The sequence below is a fragment of the Chelon labrosus genome (assembly GCF_963514085.1).
Source record: "Chelon labrosus genome assembly, chromosome: 6".
NCBI lineage: Eukaryota > Metazoa > Chordata > Actinopteri > Mugiliformes > Mugilidae > Chelon > Chelon labrosus.
In genome coordinates, this window is record NC_140342.1 from 23,468,520 (window position 1) to 23,485,478 (window position 16,959).

Here is a 16,959-nt window from a genome sequence, read left to right on the forward strand (position 1 = left end):
TGTGCCTCATGACAAAAGGAAGTATTCTTTGTCTAATGACATGAGGACGTTGAAGAGTCTAACAGATTGTTCACTAGTCTTGCGTAATGCTACGTGGGAAGATGAAGGAGAATATACGTGTACGTATTTCGAGCCGGCATTTAAATTTGTACCAATTCGGAATTATTGGATGGAGGGTTATGTAACACGTAAGGTGACACTTGAGATAAAAGATTTGAGACCTAGTGGAAGTGTCACAGACACTAAGGAGGTTCAGGATCAACCGATTATGGTAACCACTCCAAGGTTGAATAATACGCAAATGAAATTTGTTACTGTAGCTCCAGCTACAACTAAGAGTGTTAATACATCAACCCAGACCACTATGTTAGCTTGGACTGTGAAGGGTAATGATACTACAACGGTGACGACACCTTTGATGTCTGTGAAATTTGTAAATGTGACACAGGCACCTGACATAGTGACCTTAAAGGCAAAGGAGGTGTCAAATGTAACTCAGACACCTATGTTGAAAACTGAGTCTGAAGGTAAGGGTAGGGAGGAGATTTTTGAAGATGGGAAAACAAATGATGAAAGAGTATGTTGTAGATTCATCTGAGACAGCTCAGGAGGAAGCATTGGATACAGAAAGTGAGTTTTCTGGTGCTGATCCAAATCATTCCTTACAAAAGAGAGAGACTAGGTGGAAGGCATATGGATTCGTCGGTGTTACAGATTGCAGACCCATGGGCAGGTAAGAATTTATGGTTCCAGCAGATAACTCATTCTGTTAGATCAGTTAGAAAATTGAATTGTCCATGTGTGGTGAAAGTTTCGTCACCAGGTACATGGCCGTCAATTTTAGAGACAGTGCCGGAACCATTAACTATGGAGTGTCAGTCTTTTGCATTAGGTTGGTTGTTGTTTCAGCAGCAGGTATCAACCGATAGAGTAATGGCTATGTCAATTGGTTTGTTTAGGCCCAAAAATGATTGTTTATGGTTGAGAGGATTACCCTATGTGAATTTATTTGATCAACATGAAAATATACTAACAGCAGTCCCTGAGCCGATGGTAGTGACACCTGTGAGAGCTACTGGGTGTTTTTGTTCCAATAAAACTTATACTGGTTCTGGGATGTTTATGGGTGCATCTGATTGTGACAGCTATTTGATGAATTTGGGTAAACATGATAAGATGTTAGTGAATTGTATGAAGTGACATTTCGTGTGCCATATCAGAAATATAGTAGAACTTTGATGGTGAGAAATCAAGACTTGCCTGGAAATGTGACAATAGGGAATTTTAAAGATATTTGGTGGATTTGCGGTGATAAGGCATATATATTTTTGCCTTATGGATGGATAGGATGTTGTTACATGGCAAAATTGAAACTGTCATGAGGTTTTTTCTATACAGAAAGGTGACGGACTTGATAGAAATCAATCGAATGTTGTTTCTGTAAATAGAGTAAAAAGGGACTTGGCACAGTTCCATAATTTGGAAGCCTATCATTGGAGGATAAGTCTAGGAGAGAAGTGGGGTATAGGACTGTTTCCATGGTATGGTGTGACATTTTTAGCAGATCATATTGATATCACCTATACGCTACAGGGTTTCGCCAATGAAACCATAAGAGGGTTTGATTTTCTGTCGAATACTCAAAGGAGTCACAGATTGACATTGTTAAAACATGACATGGCTCGAGACTATATATTGGCCAAACAAGGTGGCTTATGTGTAGCTTTGAACTTAACTGGTGATGCTTGTTATACTTTGATTCCTGATTCTTCTGACAATATGACTAGTGTTATAGAAGCATTAAGGACCATAAGAGATGCATTTGGTCCATCAGAAGGAGCTGGATGGTCTGCAAACGTTTGGTTGCAGGACAAATTAGGACCAGTAGGAGCAGTGCTAGTGCAAGTTTTGGTGGCAGTTCTTCTAGCATTGAGTGTGATGTTTTGTTTCTGTACATTGTTGTTGACCTTTGCGAAGGCAATGATATTGCGATGGGTTGGAGTAGTGATGCCTGGGGATCAAACTCAGATGCCACTATTGCAAACAACTGATGTAGATGAAGTGGTATTAGGAGGTGAATTGGTGGAGAAATATCCATTTTGATGTCTAATCATATTATACTGTTTTTTTTTTTGATTATTTTTTGCTTTCTATTGGTTCCTCCTATAGAGTGTTATGATGAAAGGGGGGAAATGGAATGTGACTAATATGATAGTGATTCATTTGTTTGTGAAGACGATACTGGTTGTCTTTTTCTTTTCTCCTAAGAAGCAAGATTGGGGAGTTTGCATATATTCGAACATGGACAATAAGAAGGATTGGAAGGCTCTGAACGAGGATGCTGGGATTCAACGCATCAGCGATACCATACTGAGAGCCAACGCTGCAGAAGAGTTGCAGATGGATACCTTCTTTTCACATATATATGTTTTCATTATTGGACTGTATTAGTTATATTATACTCGATATTATTAGAGAATGTCTGTATACCAGTAATAATTATAGTAAGTCACAATAGTTTGCAATTTTCTTCTGTTATATGATGAATACATATGTATCATTTTAGTAGTAATTGTTTGAGGAATGATGGTTTATGCTGTTGGGCAAATATATTTGTACCTCAGATGTTTTTTCTTTTTCTCGATGTTTAGGGACATGGGAATTAGGCAGGGGAAGGTCCGATGGGTTGACTAGCCGGAAGATGGACATTGGATTGATTTTATTTTCTGGGGTTTCATATGTATTTGCTTAAGTCATATCCTTAAACACAGTATTAAAATTTGATTGGGCTGGAGTGCTAAATGTGGCCACCTAGGGCAGAGGGGCCGTGAGGAGTTTTCCTGTCTTGATTATCTGAAGGATGTTTAAGGATAAATAGCTGCCTGACAGGTTTTTCACACTCCATAAAATTATTGTGTTGCCAAGCAGAATTGTTATTTCTGTAAACAATGTTAAACATGTATGTTTTATTCTTTTGTTTGTTGAGGCTTCTTTAGCCTCGAAGGGGGGAAATGAGGTATATTGAATTTTAAAAGAAACATTCTGTGGAGTCAAACGGTTGGCCAGATGTTTGAATTTAAGGTGATGAAAGAGAAGGCTAAGTGTTTATATTAGTGTCAGGACCATGAGACCTGAAGTCTGGAGTAAGAAGATTGAAGAGCCTAAGGTTAAAGGTTGCATGCCCATGAAAGAGGAGTTCCATATGCTTCTCATTTTGTGAAAAGTGAACTCTGTTCCAGCCGGTATACATTAAGTTGTAGACAATAACAACTCCCCTATATAAGTTGGGTTTAGGACGGAGATCGGGAGAGCGACTTCTATTGGCACTGAATCCTCTCCAAGCAATCCTGGATGCTTGTACTTGGATGCTGAACTTCTTTGTAATAAACCTTTTTATATACAAGAAAGACGGTGTCAGCGGAGATTTTTTCCTTCATCATCACCGACAAATAAACAACACTTCCCAGGTTTTTCATTGCATCTTTGGAGTAGAAAGCCCATCTCTTGTTCAGCCTTGGAAATGTACACAAGCGTAGGCGTCGACCACATACTGGATATCAATGTTTGCATTCTAGCATTTTAAGAGTGGTCTGCTGTACTGATTGATCCAAACTTCATCAGCTTGACGCTTTAAGACCACTTGTGTTTTGCAAGCGCAGCATGTGTAGGCCTTCTCAAAGAGGCTCTGGGTGATATTCAAGTGACTGAATAAGTGATCCGCGGTGGTATCAGAAAGAGCAGCTTTAATTTTGCTCATGATCTTATCTGCTTCCTCTTGTCATGTTAGTAACAGCTTTACAAGAGCAAGCTGCGTTTGCAGGTTGGTGTGACAGCCACACGTGGTCATCAGAGGCTTCGCGACAAATGAAAGTGCGAGCAGAGGGGGGCCTGGGAAAGTTAAAACGGATTGTTTTGGAGTGGCGGTGGAAATGCTGTTGCACAGAGGTCACAGTTTCAAGTAGAGTTTGGTCATGTGTTGACAAGTCACGTATTTGTCTAAACTTCTTCGTCTGTGTTCTTGTTGATGACGGGTGCATTCTCGATCCAAAAGACTGAACATGCGGCGATCCGCGCTGCTGGAATTCCACACAGTAGTAGTAATCCTGGATCTTGCCAACGGGGTGAGCTGGAGACATGTGTAGGATATTATACACTTTTAAAATGTCTCATTAGGGCACCACCTCCTGTTATCGTAGGAAGAACACGGTTTAAATCAATTTATCAGTCTCGGTTAACTAATTTGCATATCTGGAGTGAATCCTTTTGTACCATTCATTCTCTGCCGTAAAAAAAAAAAAAAATCAAACTTCTTAAGTGTGAACAAATATTTATTAAAGTGACAACTATGAATAAATGAGGGACTAATAGAATATATGCATGTGTAATCAAATAAAACGAATATGATAAGGTATGGAATAATTATTTTTTGGAGAGATGGAGATGTTTTAAGGTTTAATCTAAAGGGAATGGATTTGATATCTAATCAATCTTTAAAAGATGTTAGTAGGGAGTTTCAAAGTAGTGACACCAACTCTTTGTCTTAAGCGGTAGGAACGATTCAGCCTACTTTTTCTTAGAGTCTTCTTGGCACGGTGATGACGAGGTGGTGATGAAGCGGCACAGCTGATGCAGGCCTCTCTGGGACCGGTAGACGGGACTCGTTGCTTGATCTGCAACTCCAACACCCAGCGTCTTGAGAGGGTTGTAGGTGTTCAGTCAAGGGCAGCAGATGACACTTTGCAATGTCTTTGTTTGAAGAAAGAAGCCGGATCGTCACATTTTCTCGGTGTCTTGATCCGTCGAAGAGATTGGGTCTTCCTCTGATATCCCAGCTGGCTAACTTATAAATGATGTTGGTTAGTACTTCGGTTCGTAGAGCATAAAAATTAACTAGAAAAATATTAAAGTCACTACAAAAAAATTGTACGTTGTGGAAAAATGTCCGAGAAACAGAGCTTGAGATTGCCGCGGAACAATTTTAAGTTGTTATTGGGTATAAATGTAACTACGTCCGTAACGAAGAAAAGAGCGAGCTCGAGCAAAATAAAAGCACAAGTAGAAAAGTGTGGAGAAAGAACGGAGAAAAGGGAGCGTCTCTCTGGTTTTATGGGTTAATTATTCAGGGCGTGTTTGGATCGAGTTTCCAGATCCTTAATCATGGCTCGTTAGCAATGTTTTCCTATGCAGTAACAGTCAACATTCCAAGATGACATATCTGGATGGCAAGATCAAAATAACTCAAAAGCATCAGCAAATTAATAAACTCAAGTTCTCTTAACAGTGACATTTTGCTAATAAAAGGTTGGAGTTTCTAAAATAACAATCTCAACAGTTATAGCTTACACTAACAGGTTATTATGCTAATGGTAGCTATCTAAGGTTCTACATGCTTTAACTTCAAATATTAAAACAAAGAAAATACTTTTAAAGAGCCACTTGATGGCAATGTTGATCCATCTTACTGTGACAAATTATGTGAATTTGGGCTAGCTTTATCGTACAAGGATCAAAATCGTCTCATTGGGATCCTTAGCCCTTCCTGAAAATATATAACTTAACAGGTTATTACAATTTCGATAGTCATATTATCAAACTTAGGTGCTTTTTCAGAGAAAAATGGAGATCAGAGTCTGGTTCCGGGGAAAGAAAGTTTATGACCTTATGTGTTTGCTCCTCTGAAAACTCTCGGAGCATAGTGCTTGGTATGTTTGCGTGCGTGTCTCTGAAAAGAAAAATTAATGATAACAGATTTAAAACATGATTAGTATCACATTAAGGCTTCCTGATTTTGGCCATTTGAATCCAAGAGGTGAGTCTATCATTAAGATTCCCCTTAAATTCCTAGGATCGTGTTGATGTCTTAAGTGAAACGAGGAAGATTAGAAGAAGAAAGGGGGTGTGAAATTCCAGAGAAGTGTAAATCTGTCCATTTTGGCTCAGATGACGTCCAGAGCATCAGGGAGGTCTGATAGCGTGGGCCTGTCCAGCGTTCGGACATGGCACCTTTATGGCTAAGGTGTAAAAGGTTGATCTGTTAGGAGAGTTCTTCTGCAAAACTTTGTAAATTTAAATTCCACAGGGAGAGAAAAGAAGATAACAGAACCCCCTACACATGAGAACCTCCAAGAAGACATGCCAGCGAAAGTCAAACATGCAAGCAGCAGTGACAGGATTACGGCGCAGAAGCTCGCATCTCTGCGCCCACTCCAAGTCATTGGCAGTTTGTGTTCCTGCTTCAAGATAGTCGGCAGAAAATTTGCCCATCGGATGTCTGCTGAAGAAAAAGAACAGAACCAGGTAGGGATACCACACTGCGCCACTTTCCAGATAGCTGGAGTGCGGTATCATTCGTTGAATTCAAGCATTTTCTTGAAGGACTCCTCTGTACTAAATGTGTCACTTTCAAGCAGCTGTAAAGCAGAGTGTGTGTGGCCTTTGCGCAGGGCTATGGACACGCTGGATAGCACTTGCTTAACCTCACACATTGTAACGAGCTAAAAAAAAAAAAAAAAAAAATTAAAACGGCTCTTTGATCTGACGTCGCCGTCAATATAAAGAGACGTTAGGCAGCCGCTTCCGGCGCTCCTGCAATGACGTGCTGGCAGAGCGACGTTCCGGTTCGGCGTTGTAGTCCGCAAACTGCGGCAGCATTAAAAAAAAGTTTATATAGAGGTAGTTAATCCCTCTCGATCAATTGCAATGAACTGAATTGGAACCGGACCACGGGTTCACTGGCAAGTGGCTAAAATTGTGGATGTTTGGGTGAGCTGGATTACCGCTATTTATGTTTTTCCCTGCTGTTTTTTTTTTTTTTTTTTTGACGGACGTTGGAGGATTATGTATTTTTTTTTCTCTCTCTCTCTTTTTTCTCCCTCTCCGTCGTTTTGGATGTGGGAAATAAATAGGAACTAAAGACTAACGGACTTTTGCCTTGAAAAAGGAATTATTGTTTTGTGTTTTTGAGAGACTGCCTACACCTGGAAAAGTGGACATTGTTTTTTGTTTTGTTTTTGGTTGTTGTGTAAATACATTTAAAAGAAAAAAAAAAAAGGACAAAGTGGTATTTTGGTTTGTGTTAACTTTATTTAAGGTTGTATGAGTTGGTATTTAATTTATGCATCCTTTGTGTCGGTTTGACTGAAAAAGAAAAACAACTTATATTTAAATTGTCAGGCTGAGTCCTGACTGGCACCCCAAAAAGAAAATAAAATAGGATAATAAGTTGCTTTAAAAAAAAAAAAAAACGTCACAACATGTACTGTGCAAAGAAAATTTACTCCACATTACTACTGCATTCATAATCCTGTTGAAGTACCATGACAGGGTGAGGCAATGCGACCTGCTGTCGTGGTACGTAGGGCTGCCTTGTGGAAAAAGAACCGGAAAGCACTTGGCCTCAGTACTTGAATCTGATAAGTCTAACTGGAGAGTAACCTTCAGCAGGAGCGATGTTCAAGATGTGGTCAAAGTACTGGTCAAGAGCCTCTTGTCCAATATCGACCGCATGAGACAGGTGTCGTGATACATTCAATTCAATTTTTTATTTATATAGCGTCAATAACAATACAAATCGTCTCAAGACGCTTTACAAAAACCCGGCCTGAAACCCCCAGAGCAAGCAAAAAACTCCCTTTTAACAGGAAGAAACCTTGAGCAGAACCCAGCTCATATGGAGGGATCCATCTGCCTAAGGCCAGCCGGGTACAGACAGACGAAAGAGAGAAGAGAACAGCAAGATAAACATACATCTGTCATAGATACACATATCTGACTAAAGCGTACATGTGGAATCTGATGATGTTACATGACAGTTTGAAAATGTAAGAGGAATCATAGGCAGGTTGGGGAATTGTTCATTCAGGTAGGAGTGGATAACTGCAGGATTCCATGAAGACTGGGCAGGCTGATGAGACCACGACAACAGATGTATGGAGCTCCACAGGAAACGGACAACTCCAGGCCAGAGATACTCAGAAGAAGAGGGGGGAGGAGGGGAGGGAGGGACATACAGCAGTAAACATTCTATATAGTAATAGCACAGAATTGCATGACTAGTAGTAGATAGGAAATTCGAGGGCAAGAGCTCTGTGCCAGAGAAAAGAAAGTGGAGGATGTGAGAGAGGAGAGAGAAGAAAGAAGGAGGACATGTGTTTGGTGCATCGTCCCCCAGCAGCCTAGGCCTATAGCAGCATAACTAAGGGATGGTTTAGTCCAGCCCCAACTATAAGCTTGACCAAAGAGGAAAGTCTTAAGCCTGACCTTAAAAATAGAGAGAATGTCTGCCTCCCGAACCCAAACTGGGAGCTGGTTCCACAGGAGAGGAGCCTGATAGCTGAAAGCTCTACCTCCCATTCTACTTTTTGAAATTCTAGGAACCACAAGTAGGCCTGCACTTTCAGACCGAAGTGATCTGTTGGGATGATATGGTACAGTAAGGTCTTTAAGATACGATGGAGCTAGGCCTTTAAGGGCCTTGTATGTAAGGAGGAGGATTTTAAATTCTGTTCTAGACTTTAAAGGGAGCCAGTGAACAGAAGCTAAAACTGGAGTAATATGATCTCTCTTGCCAATTCCTGTCAATACTCTTGCTGCGGCATTTTGAATCAATTGGAGGCTTTTTGAAGAGCTATTTGGACAGCCAGACAGTAATGAATTACAGTAATCCAGTCTGGATGACACAAATGCATGAACTAGTTTTTCAGCATCACTCTGAGACAGGATGTTCCTAATTTTGACGATATTACGCAGGTGAAAGAAGGCAGTCCTGGTCACTTGCTTTATGTGACATTTAAAGGACATATCCTTGTCAAATATAACACCAAGGTTTTTCACAGTAGTACTGGAGGCCAAGGTAATGCCATCCAAAGAAACCACGTGATTAGACAATGAATCTCTGAGATGCTTAGGACCGAATACAATAACTTCTGTTTTATCTGAGTTTAAAAGTAGGAAATTACAGGTCATCCAAGCCTTTGTCTTTAAGGCATGCTTGGAGTTTAACCAGCTGATTAGTTTCATAGATAAATATAGCTGGGTGTCATCTGCATAGCAATGAAAGTTTATGCCATGTTTTCTAATAATCTTGCCTAATGGCAACATGTATAACGTGAAGAGTATTGGTCCAAGCACAGAATCCTGAGGAACTCCGTAACTTACTTTTGTATAAGTAGAGGAATCATTAACATGAACAAACTGGAATCTGTCAGACAGATAGGATTCAAACCAGTCTAATGCAGTTCCTTTAATCTTGATCTCACTTTCAAGTCTCTGTAGTAAAATATTATGATCAATAGTGTCAAATGCAGCACTAAGATCTAGCAGAAGTATAGAGACAAGTCCACTGTCTGAAGCCATGAGGAGATCATTGGTAACTTTAACCAGAGCCGTTTCTGTACTGTGAACTCTAAAACCTGACTGAAACTCTTCAAACAGGCCATTCTTGTTTAAGTGGTCACACAACTGATTAGCAACAACTTTTTCTTGAATTTTGGAAATAAAAGGAAGATTGGAGATTGGTCTATGGTTGGCTAACACATCTGGATCTAGAGTGGCTTTCTTGAGTAAGGGCTTAATTACAGCAATCTTAAAAGACTGAGGCACATATCCTGTTAATAAAGATAAATTTATCTGGTTCAATATGGAGGTGTTAATTAATGGAAAAACTTCTTTGAGCAATTTAGTTGGGATTGGATCTAGAAGACAGATTGATTTAGATGCTGTAATTATTGAAGAGAGCTCAAGATCTACTGGAGAGAAGGATTCCAGATATTGATGTCTTACAAAAATTTCTAATGTCACTGTACTTACATCTTTGACAGCTGTTGGAAGGATGCCTTGAACAATTTTCTTAGTAAAGAAGCTCATGAAGTCATTACTACTGAGGAATAGATGGCTCAACAGAGCTGTGGCCCTTTGTCAGCCTGGCTACAGTGCTGAAATTAATGAATAATATGCTGTTCTAATACTACTGAGAGCTTTTTTTTTTTTAAGATGTTAAACTATCTTTCCAGGCTATGCGAGCTTCTTCAGAATTAGTGGAATGCCAAATTCTTTCTAGCTTTCGGACTGCCTGTTTTGAACAGCGCAACTGAATTATACCAGGGTACTAGCTCATAGATTCATGACCTTCTTTTTCAGAGGAGCAACTAAGTTTAGAGTTGAACTAAGCGATGCTGCAGTGCCATTGACAAAATAATCTATTAGTGCAGGAGTTAAATTGTGGTTGCTGTCGTCCACAACATTGGCACTGGGGTAAATAGAGAAGGAATTAATTCTTTATATCTAGTTATAGCATCATCGGATAAAAATCTACTGTAATGAAATGTCTTTTCAGTTCCTGTGTAATCCATTATTGTAAATTCAAAAGTGATGAGGAAATGATCAGACAAAAGAGGGTTATGAGTAAATACTGTTAAACCTTCAGTTTCTATGCCATATGTTAGGACAAGATCTAAGGTGTGATTAAAACTGAGTTGATCCATTTACATTCTGAGAAAAGCCAATTGAATCTAATGATGTAAATGAAGAGCTAAGGCTGTCACTGACAACATCAACATGGATGTTAAAGTCACCTACTATAATGACTTGATCTGTTCTAAGAACTAAATCACATAAAAACTCAGAATTCAGCTAAAAACTCAGAATAAGGAGCAGGTGGGCGATACACCACAACAAAAAGAATTGGTTTTTGTGTTTTCCGGTCTGGATGAGCAAGATTAGAGTAAGACTTTCAAATGAATTAAAGCTCTCCTTAGGTCTAGGATTAATAGATAAATCAGAGTGGAAGATTGCTGCCACTCCTCCTCCTCTACCTGTGCTTCTAGGAATATGATAATTACTATGACTGGGTGGCGTAGACTCATTTAAACTAACATATTCATCATCCTGTAGCCACGTTTCAGTCAAACTAAATAGATCAATCTGATGATCAGTTATCAGATCATTCACTAAAAGATTCGGATGAGAGAGATCAGACATTTAAAAGACCACATTTAATTTGGTCTATTCTGTTCTACCAATGAACTTGTACTTGTATCAGGTTCAAATGAGTAACTCCTCTTTTATTGTTTTTTGGTTTAAATAATCTGGGAGCAGACAGAACATCTATAGAGTTTTGGATGTGAGACAGTCCTAGAGAAGCGGCAGAGAAGTGTGTAAGACTACAACTCCGCCTCCTGGTCTGAACTCTGGGTTGTCATATTTCGGGGGGTTAATAAAATTGGCCATATTCCTAGAGATGAGAGCAGCACCCGCTAAAGTGGGGTGGATGCCATCTCGCCTAATCAGACCAGGCTTTCCCCAGAAAGTGTGCCAATTGTCAGGCCACGTTGTTTGCTGGACACCACCTAGATAACCAGCGATGGAATGACGACGTGCGACTAAACATGTCATCATTGGTCAGGTTGGGCAGGGGACCAGAGAAAACTACGGAGTCCGACATAGTTTTAGCAAACTTAAACACCGATTCCACATTAAGTTTTGTGACCGCCGATTGACGTAACCGGGTGTCATTACTGCCGACGTGAATAACAATTTTACTATATTTAACCTTAGCCAGCAGTTTGAGGTAAGATTTTGTGTCGCCCGCTCTGGCCCCTGGAATGCATCTAACTATGGTCGCTGGTTTCTCTATCTTCACGTTTCGCAAAATAGAGTCGCCAATCACCAGAGTTGGTTTCTCAGCGGGCGTGTCGCTGAGTGGGGAAAATCTGTTGGAGACGTGAAGGGTTTGGTGGTGATCCACGGGCCGAGTCAGACTATGCTTCCTTCGAACCGTCACCCAGCCGCCCTGGTTTCCCGGCTGCTCGGGAGCTGTCGGGGGACAGCTAACTGGAGCTACTCTTGGTCGGTCCGCACCGGCTACAGGGCCCTGGCTAGCTACTGGTTGTTTTCCAATGGTGCGGAGCCGTGCTTCCAATTTGGAAAGCCTCGCCTCCAGTGCTACGAATAAACTACATTTGTTACACATATCATTACCACTAAAGGAGGCAGAGGAGTAACTAAACATGTGGCACGAGATGCAGGAGAGAGAAGGGGAAGCAGAGGGAGAAGCCATGGTTAAATCGCTAACGTTAGCAGACAAAGTTGGTTAGAAGAGAGATTGTGTGTGGTTCAAAAAGTAGCGATAGAGGACAGGTGGATGAAGATACGCAAGAATTCCCCGCTATAAACAGAATGTTTTTTTTTTTTGATATTTGAGCGAAACTAACAGTCTGTAAACAGCAATGCCACACGGTGCAGAAGCAGGAAATGACGCAATACGCTTACTCACGTGACGCGAGGAGGAGTGACATAGTAATTGCCTCTGTGTGTACAGTGTGTCTGATCATGCAGTAGCTCCTCCTGAGCATGTTCAGCTACAGGTGGACTACAAGAGTCAGCAGTCTGCAATGGTTGCTCACTATCAGATTCAGGACAGTACTCCTTAACACGTGTTGTAAAAGTCTACATCTTTGTAATGTGTATTGCTTGTCTGATAGCTGTATTTACATACGGGTAATCGTATTAGTTGGCGGGACAGTGCTGCCTCCTCCAATATGGCAACGACATTGACTTATCGCAGCAACGAGCCAAGTTTATTTGTATGGCAGGCTATTGATTCTGTTCATGTTCAAATTAGGCCTCTATCGTTGCTCATCATAGTAATGTTTACACTAAACATGCACTTATAATCAAGGGAGTAGGTTTGATTTTGAGATTGGTGGGGACACAAAAGTGCTCCAAGGCAGCACTCCTGAAAGTTGACGTTTTTTTACATTAGCAATCATAGTTTCACATCATGCAGATGTTATAGGTTAAAGCAAATAATGAAAGACAAGGGGGCAACTTCGAAGAGTTCTCGTCTTTACTTTATTTGAAAGAGCCAAACACATGCCTACGCCGGTCTGTGGCAGAAATGAACTGCTGGCAGATTTCTGTCAGGTCAGTATTGTCCAGTTTTCCCTGATGGACATGCACACAGCAAGATTGTTCAGTCTTACTTGTGTCATGGTGGTTCGCACACACGTACACGCACGCAAACAGACACAAATGTAAATGACACCATTGATATTAAAATCCGTCTAGCTGACGTGACCCATGAAGAACAAATGCCGAACATGTTGGCAACTTACATGACTTACACTCGCAACTGCAGATAACATGCACTCGTCCGGTCCAACTAGCAGGTTGCATGTAGCTTTTTCAAACAGAAGGAGTGACAGCCAATCACATGTAAGTTAGCGGGAAACCGGCAGCCGATCAGGGAGCGATATTTAGGTTAGAGGCGGGACTTCGAGCAGAAACTGACATTTAACCCTTTGTGTGCCATAATCATTGCCTAAACACTACGGACAGCTGTTGTATTGATAGTGACAACACAGTAGCGGCTGAATATTGGTAGGGACGTGTCCCTACCCAATTCTACGCCCTTGCTTATAATAAACAACAACAAATATCAATTTGGGGTACATTTATAATCACCTTTTTGTGATTGTTTCTGTTTTAGGCCAACACTCCATTACAGTGCTCTCTAAAATGGGCCACAGGCGCTATGCTGTCACCAAAGGTATCATTTCCACTGTGCGTCAGTTACCATAACCATTGGCCTTTATCCCTACAGGTATCCAAGTGTATTTTCTCAATGTGTCGTGGCCTGCAAGACAACATCGCCAATGTCTCTGACTTCGTTCATCCCGGTACATTCCTCTACAGAACCCTGAACCGACATATGCATCACTTCAACCGTGTGACAGCAGAAACTCTAGTCGCGATCAACATCGGCACTAATGACGTTGCCCGGAGGCCGACTCCTAGACTCTACGTAGAGCAAATGTGTGCATTATTCGCCGTGGTCGCACAAACAAAGTTTACATCGCCGTTTTGCTCCGACCTGTGGATGACATACACCAAAAACATTGTCAAACAATTCAACACAATGATGGAGCACCGTGTAAAAGACATTCCTAACGCTGTGTACTTGCGCACAAACGCCTTGTTTCTGTATGAAGGCAAAGTACTTGCACATTTCTTCCGCAGAGATGGCTTACATCTCACCATTGCTGGTAAACAAAAACTATTTACCTACTTTAAAAAGTTTGTGGCATTTGTCACCACAACTAACTAATCAGCATACATACAAAAGGCACTAGCTATGTACATCTCATCTTTCTTATACATTTGCTTACCTACATATTCTTAAAATAACGTATACCACTATCATTTCAGGTGTAGCAAACACTGCCCTCCTTCCCCTTACACAAAAATTGCACGTCACCTCCAATAACCTCTTTGATGACAACACTGCACCCATCACCAGCCTCCGCAGAAAGCTCAACAACTTTAACAGCACCTTCACCAACAAAATTCCCAACGAGAAACAACCCAGAAATAGTAACATTAATTTGCCAGAGCCAATTACTGAGTACTATTTATTGATACAGTAAAGGGATAACATCAGGCCCTTTCTTCCACACTGAAAAAAAATAGTTCTTTTTCCGTGAATATGATGAAAGCCAGAGCCTCTTAAATACGACAGTCATTTGATTCGTATATATACACAAAACTGCATGACAATTTTCTTATTTAATGCAAGACACCCCTGATGTAATACCCGCTACACCCTCCATAACAGTGTGGAATAGTTAGTTAAACTATCTTGTCCTACTTTAGAAATAGTTACTTTATTTATAATCACTGTATTTCTCTGTAGCATTTCCTGCTCAGACTGTAGCCTGGTCAGTGCCTCAGACTGCTGAAGTGAGCCGACTCTTTGTCAGACACACACAGAATTTATATGATTTGACAGAGGTTGAACCAACATTAGAAGGCGAGCAGGGACCATCTTGCCCCATAATCGTCATACCGGACACTCCGGAGAAGAGTGAGGTGACTGCCCATAATATTTTATCAATGATGTTTTGTTTTTTAATTTGTGATGTTACTCGTCATATTTTCTAACATTTGATTTGGAAAGGTGAAGAAGGGAATGACAGCTCCAGCACCGAAGATTTGCCTTACCCCATAAACCCCAGACCGTGAGAGAAACAAGAGAGCAATCCGGCTGTCAGCAAGAACATTTTATCTGAAAATTTCATTTTAAACAACGTCCGATTATATTTAAAATCTGTCTGTCACCATTCAAAAGACTCCAGGCCCCAGCCGCTCCGAATGGTGATACGGTCGACAAGAAAGGCCCTCAGAATTCTAGAACATACTTTCTTCGGCTTGGAATCTGGTCTCGGCATCGCTAGGGTAGAATTGTATGTTTTAATTATGAATGACAATAACCAAGGGGAAAATTCGGTTTCGCAGTCAGTTCTTCAGTTATTTCATGCAGAAATTGAAGCCTTAAGAAAACTCCCTCAACAACGTCTTGATCAGCCGCACTCGCAAACTTTACCTCCATTAAACGATTTACAGCATTTAGAGAATTTAAACAAGGCCCTTGCTTGCCTTGAACCTTCTGATTTACAGCGTCTTGAGAATGTGAACGGAGCTCTCAAGAGTTTAAGAGAACCTCCTTCCAGTCACCCATCCCACGAGCATGCACCTCCCCAATTCGAAGCGCGTGCCATTCGTCCATCCGATGAGTCGTTACCCGGACCGTCTACCTGCAACACCTACCGCTCAGAGGGGTGCGGGACAAAATCCTGAACCCCCCAGGGTGATTTCCAGAGACCAATTTAACAACGTTGAAATACGACAGTTTCTAAATATTTCCTGTCCCTGATTATGCAGAGTTTTACTGTAACGTGATGGGTTTTGTCCAAGAATCGGTAGAAAGAGCTCTGTCATATGCCAGACAGGGGGATGTGGTGCAGTTAGAATTAAGGGGGGGGGGGACTTTTAAACGACGTCTGTCATCGCCACTCATGACGGTGATATAGATCTAAATGAATTTCAGAATCTTCTCGACAGATTCGTGCAATCAAACATGTCCCTTATGACGGATGAGATGCTGGAAATAGTCGTGCAGGTGGTAGGTAGTCCTTGAGGGGGTGTTAAAAGATACAAAGCATTCTCAACGATGAAATCTGCAGGAAAAAAAAAAAAGCACATTGTTTACATATAGTCGTTAACCCTACCGATCAATTATGCTTCGCCATTAACCTCGCGCTCCTGTTAAATTGGGAATTAACCACAACTGAGGCCACTGTACAAGCTAGAGTATGACAGAACCGGACAGGGTTATCACACGACACTCCTGTGACATTTAATGACATTAAATTTGAACAGGCTTTAGACTGTAAAATCGTCGTCTTCTTTAGAGCGGAAGGTGAGCGAGCCAAACGTGTGAAGGAATGTACCCTAAAACCCTCTTTTCCTCTATCAAAACTACTACGGTATTACCAGCCTGAAAACATTTCTGGGTATGCCTCACGTTTGCAATTATTGTCACACAGGTTTTCTCAGTTATGGAAGCACCACTGCTCGGGCTGCTGTTCCGTATGCTTTACATCAGATTGTACAAAAAACAAAGTAAAACGGATCGAATGTTCTGATTGTAATATGACGTGCTGATCAAACGCCTGTTATGTAAAACATAAAGTGCCTTACCACCGCCCTATGGCGGGTAAAGCTGCCAGCAATTGTCAGACGGTTAAAAAGTGTAATGCTTGCAAAGCGGTGTATTACAATGCGATCAACGGCACCACCCAGCACAGATGTAGAGCTAAAACATTCCCCGTGTGCTCCGTAAAGGAACCGGGCGAAGACCATCTGTGTTACATGACTCCTTTGAAAGTTGAGACTGACTATTCAAAACAGGTAGTGTTTTATGACTTGGAAACACTTGTAGACATCAGGCGAACACATACCCTTTTACATCAGTACACAAATGCTACTAGGTGAGAAATGGGGTTCCTGGGGCTTTAAATGCGCAGGATCGCTCACAACGCTAAGGGTTTTGACAGTTTTCTTCTCAACCATTTAATTCAAGGTATGACAGCCCGCATAATTATTCAAGGCAGTAAGGTGTTG